Source organism: Pteropus vampyrus, unplaced genomic scaffold (genome assembly GCF_000151845.1).
Source record: "Pteropus vampyrus isolate Shadow unplaced genomic scaffold, Pvam_2.0 Scaffold70, whole genome shotgun sequence".
Classification (NCBI taxonomy): domain Eukaryota; kingdom Metazoa; phylum Chordata; class Mammalia; order Chiroptera; family Pteropodidae; genus Pteropus; species Pteropus vampyrus.
In genome coordinates this window covers 2006078-2014944 of record NW_011888851.1, presented here as the reverse complement: position 1 = coordinate 2014944, position 8867 = coordinate 2006078, and positions in this window count along the sequence as shown.

Below are 8867 nucleotides of genomic sequence, written 5' to 3'. Positions count from 1 at the left end.
GTGTGTGTGTGTGTGTGTGTTCAAAATTCTGCCCTTCCAAGTCCTTGAAATTTTCTCCTAGTGAACCAGTCCCTGACACCATTCTTGCCCCTCAGTCTGATGGCCGTCCTGTAGACTTTGTCATCACCCATAACTGCATCCCATCCCCATCCTAATGCCATGAAGTATCTCTCTGACTACCACTTACATCTTTCCAGTTTACTCCTTCATGGACCTCAAAACCAATAATCTTTTAACTCATTGGGCCTGTCAATCTATTGATTCTAGCATTTTCTAACTGTCAACCATTGATGTCCCCTCTCCTCTCCTGACACAGGTTAAAATCCACGGTGCAACATTATAATCATTCTCTTAAACCTTGAGAGAATGATTATAAACACCTTCTTCTCCCTTGATCCTTCTCACTTCCTAATATTTGCTTGGTAAACTACACCCCTGCTCAAATCTAATTTTCCACCCACTGTCTACACTTTGTATGGCTAAACATGGCTAGACCATAATACACTGCCATGCCTATTCGTTTCTCTGTAAATTCCTTCCCACGAACTTCAAGTTGATCCTAATGCTGGCAACAGTTGTATTTCCTGAGTCTATTCACTTTCCCATTCTCATAGCTGACTACTCATACATTATTTTTTTCTCACAAACCACCCACTTCATTCCCCATTCTCACTCCTAGCTGATAATCTTGATTGCTATTTCACTTCGAGAACTGAAAAAAATAAAAGAGAGCTTTCAAAGACTTCTAGTCTTTAGAGGCTGATTTTCTGAGAAGCTAAAGAAGCCAAAACTCTGGACCTGTCACTTGTAGAGGTTCTTTATAAGTCCCAAGAGGGGATCCAGCAATATGTTCCTGTGATCGTATAGTTTTATAAACTTTGCAGCTACTTCTATTTATCTTTAAGGTATTAGCAGACGTTTTGGCATGGGAATAGCTTTCAGCAACACTCCCACTGACAACCGTGCCAATTCACTAGGGCACCATCACCCAAAGGTGCGTGGCCAGAGGCTGGATCATAATGCAAACAAGTCCAATGGACCTGGCACCAGAAGTGTATGGGTAATGGAAGAGAAACATGGCTTGAAATAAATGGACAAAGCCAGTTTGTAGAAAATTCTCAAAACCATCAGTTACCTGGTGTGTAAAATTGTAGGTGAAGGATTCAGGTTTCATTAATGCCTTGTCAAAACATAAAATACTCAGTAATGTGGAGTACATAATTTTAAACAAACCATTTTTTTTCCTCTTAACGTTGAGGAAACAATAGAATTTAACAAAATGGTTGTATTTATAGAACCAGAAAATTTGTATGTAAGAACACATATTTTAGGCTTCTGGTTTTAGTACTGGTTTTGAAAATCTATAATGTTGCATATCCACCATTATAGTATCATACAGAATTGTTTCAGTGTCCTAAAAAAAAAAATCCATTGTGTTTTAGGTATTTAGCATTCCTCCCCTCCCTCTGAACCTCTGAAAAGCACTAATTTTTTATTACCTTTAAAATTTTTGTATTTTCCAGAATGTTATATAATTGAAACCTTACAGTACATAGCCTTTTGAGACTGGCGTCTTTCACTTAGCAGTATGTATTCAAGATCCATCTATGTCTTTCATGGCTTGATAGTTCATTTCTTTTTATCACTGAATAATATTCCATTGTATGGATGGGTCACAATTTGTTTATCCATTCACCTATTATGACATCTTGGTTGTTTCCAGTTTGAGGTGATTATGAATTAAACTGCTATAAACATTTATTTGTGTGTGGACATAAGTTTTCATATCAGTTGGGTAAATACCTAGGAGCACTATTGCTAGACTGTATTGTAAGAGTATGCTAAGATTTGTAAGAAACTGCTAAACCATCTTCTAAAGTGGATGTACCGTTTTGCGTTCTCAGCAGCTCTGAATAAGAAGATCTGCGACTCCACATCCTTGCCAGCAATTTATTGTCATTTTAGGGAGTGGATTTTGGCTATTCTGGTAGGCTGGTAATGGTATATAATTACTGTTTTAATTTGCAGTTTCCTAATGACAAATGATGTTGAACATCTTTTGATATGCTTATTTACCATCTGCATATCTTCTTTGGCAAGGTATCTGTTCAAATTTCTTGTCCATTTCTAAATTGGACTTTTTTTTATTGTTGAATTTTAAGAGTTCTTTGTATATTTTAGATACAAGTCATATGTCAGGTATGTGTTTTGCACATATTTTCTACCAGTCTGTGGTTTGTCTTTTCATCGTCTTAGAGTTTTTCACAGAGCAGCTGTATTTTTTAAAAATGCGTGAGAACACAGAGTATGCATCTTCCTCAGTGCATTCCTTTAATCTAATCAGAATAAAAGCCTCCACAATACCTGAAATTGGTGATTACTTTGGTATTTTGCAACTGTTACATACTTTTTTTCAAGTTCTTCTTGTTGATAGTTTATTTTAAACACACACAAACTTGGACTTTCTAAAGAGATTCTGTGTAACAAGATGCTCTCCCAGTATAAAGCTGTTGGATATGACTTTTTGAAGACTTCTAACATATATATATATTAAAGGCTCAAACAGTCAAAACACATGAGAAGAAAAAAGTTAATAAAATTCAGATATGTTATTAAACTCCAATTTGGAAAAATGTTTTGGAATGGTTTATTAAAAAAACTGAGAAATTACTCCTATTTGAACATACAAAATAGATATAAAAGATCTTTTTCTGTCATTTTTGTGTTTATTAAAGAACTGAGAAACTACTTAAATAAAAAATAGATATGAAACAACGTCAATAAATATGAGTGAAGAAATAAATTTAAATTACTCTGTTACATAAACAAAAAATATCACATTAAAAGCAGTAAAAGAAAATGTAAATATGCTATTATTTATCTTAGAAATTGGAAAGTATTATGAAGATAATGATGTAAATCTTTGCTTATATCTAAAATACGGAATGTTAAATCATAAAATAATTATCTATGGGGGGAGGAGATAATTGACTCCTATGGGATGAAAGAAGCTAAACTCTGAATAAATTAATTTTTTAGATTAGCTTTAGGAACCATGTTTGGCCCCTAATTTTTACAATCCAACTAGAAAAAGGATATGAAGCAATTCAGGAAATTAAAACTCTGGCTAGATAATAATAATAAAAGTTTGGTTTTTAAGGCGTGATAATGGTATTACTATATATTAAATTCTTCAGCTTAGATTGTCATAACAAAATACTGAGAGGCTTGAACAACAGAAATTTATTTTCCCATATTTCTGGAAGCTAGAAGTCTGAGATCAGGGTGCCAGCACAGTCAGAGTATGGAGAAGGAAGGCTGTCTTCCTGATTTGCAGACCATTGCTCTTTGGCTGTATGCTTACATAACCCCTTTTTTCTGTGTGCATGGAGAGAGAGAAGAACAATCTCTCTGGTGTCTCTTCTCATAGGGTACTAATTTCGTCATATGACCCTACCCTCATGACCTAATCTAATTCTAGATACCTCCCAAAGGCCCCATTTTCAACTATGATCACATTAGAAGTTAGGACTTCTACATGTGAATTTTGGAGAAATACATTCAGTCCATAACATATATTTTTTAAAAGATTCTTTAATCTCTTAGAGATGTTAAAATACCTACAAGTGAAATCTTATGAAAATTTAGAATAATTCAGTGGTGGCAGAGCAGTATGGATGAAACAAGAATGTTTATGAGTTGATGTTTATTGTTATTATTCTTGAATGATATGTGAATTTTTATTTTTATTTTTATTGTGTAATTTTTTCCTATTTTGTATATGTTTTAAATTTTCCATAATGAAAAAGTTAAAAATGTAAAATTCATGAGATAATTTCATTATGTATGTGCATGTATTTCTTTTCATTTTGATCTCATTGTTTTACCTCCTCATGTCACTGATGATTTTTGGCTTCCCATTAACACTTTATGCAATCAGTTTTAGATATAGCTTGAATTCCAGAAAAGTATTATTTTCATCCTAAGAAGATTTTATTAGTTTCCAGAGGCAGCTAGGGACACTAGCAGTTCCAAATTTCCTTAATCTAGGGTTTCTGAACCTCAGCACTACTAACATTGTTAACTGAAAAAAATTTTTATGAGGATTAACCTGTGTATTTTATGATTATCGATAGCGTCCCTGGTCTCTACCCACTAGGTGCCAGTAGCACCTCCCCCTGCCCACCTCCAATATAACAATAAAAGAAAATCTCAGATATGGCCAAATACCCTCTGAACAGCAAAATCAGCCCTCTTACCACTGATTGCCTTAATCTAATCAGGAATTGAGACCTTTTAAACAAAATCTGGGTCCCTAGGATGGTCTACCTATTTCTTTTCACTGTAGTACACTTTCAGGGACCCAACTCAAGGCTTGGGTTTTTTTGTTTGTTTGTTTTTGTTTTTTTTAACCAGGGCTCAACTCCTTGGAAAGCCTTGAGGCCAATGTCTGCTCACCAGCCCTGAGAATTTGTTGAAAGTTCTACCTTTTAGCTGGCAGTTCTATTATCAGTAGATGTCCCTAAGGAAAGGATATCTTGGAATGCTTTGCATATCTCTCTGAGTTTTCTTTGTTAGTACTCTAGTACTTTGGAGGGAAAAAAAGTATATATACACACACACATATACATATATACACATATATATATGTACACATATACATATATATAATGTACATATATATAAAAAAAGCGATTTTAGTTTCTATCTCATTCTGAGATAAACTCACTCAAGCATGGTATTTATGTTGGGACATAAAGTCTCTAGAATTTTAATCTCAGGTAAAAGTAGATAATGTATGTAATTAAACATACTCATGTAATCATATAATGTAAAGTATTTGTCATTTAAAATATTTTAAAATGTGTTAACACTTATTCTAAAAGCTTTTAGAAAGTAATCTTAAAGACTACTGTTTAAAAATAACTCACTATTTATAACTCTTTAGATGTGTGATGGTAAAAACTATAAAATAAATTATCTTCCTCTACTTATGCACAGTTGTTTTTTAATTTAATGTTGGGCACTGCTCTGCTTAAGCTCTGGAAGAGTTTCTTTTGGGGGGAAAAAACGGAGTAGAGAATGAAACATTTGTATGTAGCTTATAATATTCTGAAGGACAACTTTACATTCTAAGCAATAATGTCATTAAATGTGTCACTTCAAAGATAGAAAGTTAAGTTTTCTAAGACAAATAGATACACTTATTTATTTAAAAAGCACATGAATTTTGAAATATACATAATAATAGTTCAAACTTTATATATCTCAACTTTATCTGGTATATGTAGTTTATTGAAATATCAGAAGAGCTGAATTTTCTTTTTTTTAACTAAACCATTCATTTTGGACTGTAAGTATATCTAAAAAGCTTTAAAATGCAATGACTGTATTTCTCTCAGAGCAAAAGCCAGATTTCTTTAATGGCTTCTGTGGCTTGCCTTCTTGACCCCTACTTGAACTTACCTCCCTACCACTTTCCTTTTTGCTCACTCTACACTAGTCGCACTGCACTCCTCAGATGTTCTAAACACACTCCCATCTTGCGACTTTTGCACTGGCTGTACCCTCTGCTTGGAATAGTCCTGCTTTGTATATCCAGCCATGGGTTTTACTCCCTCACCTCTTCAAAGCTTTGCTCAAATATCACCTTCTCAGTGAAGCTCAACCTATATACCCTATTTAAATTAGCAGCTCATCCCCTTCTACTCTCAGGACTCAGACCAATTTAGTGTGTTCTGAATTTTTTTTTCATAGCACTTATCTCCTATAATACAGAGGTTCTTAAACTTAGTTCATGGTGCTCTTAGTCTCTCAATAATATTTTCATAGCAACTCTGGCCAAAAGAAATATCTAACAATTCCCTTTATTAAATAGTTAGGGCCAAACAACTGAATAAATATTTATGTCCTAACGACTTAATAACCACTTGAAATAAATAATACATATAAGTCAAAAGAAAATAACATTTATGTTTCATTCTTAATTAATCTTAATTACTTACTAATGAGATGTGTGTGCCTGTGGGGCCTTGAATGGCTTGTCAACACTTAGAATCATAATGGACAACACGACCTTCCTTTCCTGATGCACACTGATTTTTATGCAATATTTTCTTGTTATCACAGCAACCACTGAAAAGCTGACTTAGAAAAGATATGTCACCAAAATTTAGAATGATCTAATGTTAAAATTTTGCGCTACCTCAGCTAGTAATTTGTATATTGTCTGATAGATATTGACTTGAAAATTTAGATAAACTCACATCATCTCAATAATTTTGCTGTAGTATCTTAGGGTGCCTTGACACACAGTTTGGGAACCATGGCTCTAACACAGTATCTAATTATTAATTAGATCTTCTCTACCACCATCCCTCATGATTGAATGTACTTGGGTATAGAAATTTGTATCTGTTTTGTTCTCTGCTTTATTCCACATAACTTCAATAATCCTGGCATATGTAGGTTTTTAGCACACATTTGTGGCATAAATGACTATTGGTCATTTATATTTCTTTCTCTGTGAACTCTCTGTTTATATATTTGCCAATTTTTTTTTCAGGTGTTATCTTTTTATTGTTTTATGAATTTATTTTTGCATATATAGGAAATTAGCTTTTTGCTTATTTTATGTTTCAGCAGTTTGTCTTTTTTCTTTTGACATTTTAATACTTTTGCTGCCTACATACTTTAAATTTTTATATAGTCAATTCTGTCACTTTCTTTTTTTTATAGCCTGTAGGCAATATTTTATGTTTAAACTGACTTTACACATTTCATGACACTAAATAAAAAGATTATATCCAAACTTTTTCTAATTCATTAGAGTTTCTTTTACATTATTATTATCATTAATTATTAATCGTTATTTTACCAAGAATTTATTGGGGCTCCAAGATAGAAATACGGCTTGATTTTCATCTAAATGGCTAGCTGCTGTCTTAATACTGCCTATTAAATCATTGATCTTTCTCTACTGCTTTGAAATAACAGCTTTGTCACACATTAAATCCCCATGTGTATTTGGACTCTATTTCTAAAACTGTCAATTCTATTTTATCTGTCATTTTGTTTCTTCTCAAGCACCAACCCTTTGACTTTCTGTGATCTTGAAAATTGTTTTTAGTTTTGTTTCATAAATTAATGAATTTTTAATTTGGGGAAGCATAAAATATTACCCTTTGAAACTATTCTTTAAAAGTTAATTTCAACAAAACAACTTGGCAAAAATTAGAAATCACAATCCAAAAAAGATCTAAACAAAAGTTCTCCAGGAGACTTCTTTTTTATCCATTCAACTATTTATCACAGTTCTGGACATATTGTAGGCACACAGAATTTCAATGAATCAAATACTTTCTGACACTAGAAAAAGGGCAGCATGAATGAACTTCTTATACATAAAGTACAGTAAAGACTAGTAATGACTGGATTTTCTATACACAACCAGCAATCTGTTCAGTAATCCTGTCATGATCTTTTAAACTCAAAGACAGTGCTGTCATGAATTGCTATCTTGCTCTCAGTGAATACTCCAAAAACTTACAATATGTAATTAGAAACATTAAGCAAAATATTAATAACCTCTTATTTTAATGATATTTTGAATGGATTTTCTCATGGCAACATATTCGATATAAAACATTCCAACTAAAGTATGAAACATCACAGCTAAAGAGCACCATTATCCTCTAAAGACTCACAAAGCCTATATGCATCTACTTGAATTCAAAGATATACACATATATACACAAAGAATTCAAGGTAAGTTTTGGCAACTTAGCTTATATAAATTACCTTATGTAAATAAACATTCAAAATGTTAAGACTGGCTTAAAAGGGTTTCACTAATTTCAACAGCCAGCTCAAGTGCTCTCATGAGTAATTATATCTCCTTTTTGCCTGTCACTCTCTAGAAGTCCATTAGAAGCAAGGAAGAACTAAAAATACAAATTAGAAAGTTTTTTTTTTTTCTTTCATACATATGGGAGACATGGGCTCTTTGCCAACAACAAATACGAGGACAATTTTCTTCACTCTTGGCAATGTCACACCCTTTCTTGAGTTGATAAAAAAATATTCCTTGGAGACCAACCATAACAGTCCCTCTTATTTATAACGAATAGCAAACAGATTAAATGTATAATAGGGCAAATTGACCAATTAAGGTTAAAAGCGTAGGAACAGAAAGGCACTATGTACAGATCAAATTTAAATAACTATATCCCAAGCACCCATTTTTTAGGCCCCAATTTCTGATTCTTGCTTGAAACCATTTATTCTGTGGCATGAGACTGTTTAAGACTAACTAACTGCATTATGTATATTATTTTATTCCTAAAGTTATTATTGAAAGGTCTAGGGCATTCATACTATTGAAAATATAATTCTGTCTGCACAATCAGGTGGAAGCATTTCCAACTTCTATAGAAAATGGACAAAGCTGGTATGTTTCCTGTGCCAATTAGCAGTTTTGCTGAGCAAGAAGGAAGTGTGTCTAAAGGTGCCTGAATGAGAACCCAGCAAGCTCAGTATTTGAATGAGAACAACTCAGCAAGCTTTCTTGGGCTTTTGGCACCCACGGAGGCCACAGTAAAGAGTTCCCAGGAAGGTCATCCAATTTCAATGAGCCAGAGGAATTATGTGGGAGGAGAGCAGTTGTGTGGCTTTTTCCTTTCAGCACATGTCCGGGGAAGACATTTGCCAGTGCTTGGCACCATAGGGCTTATAAATATTTTCCAGCTGAACTTGTGAATACAGCTTTTCAAACACCAGACAAATGATGGTGCAAAAGAATAAATTCAGAGAAACCTAGGAGTTGTCTGAAAATTCATTGAAGTTGCAAATTTGTATCTGGAAGTAAC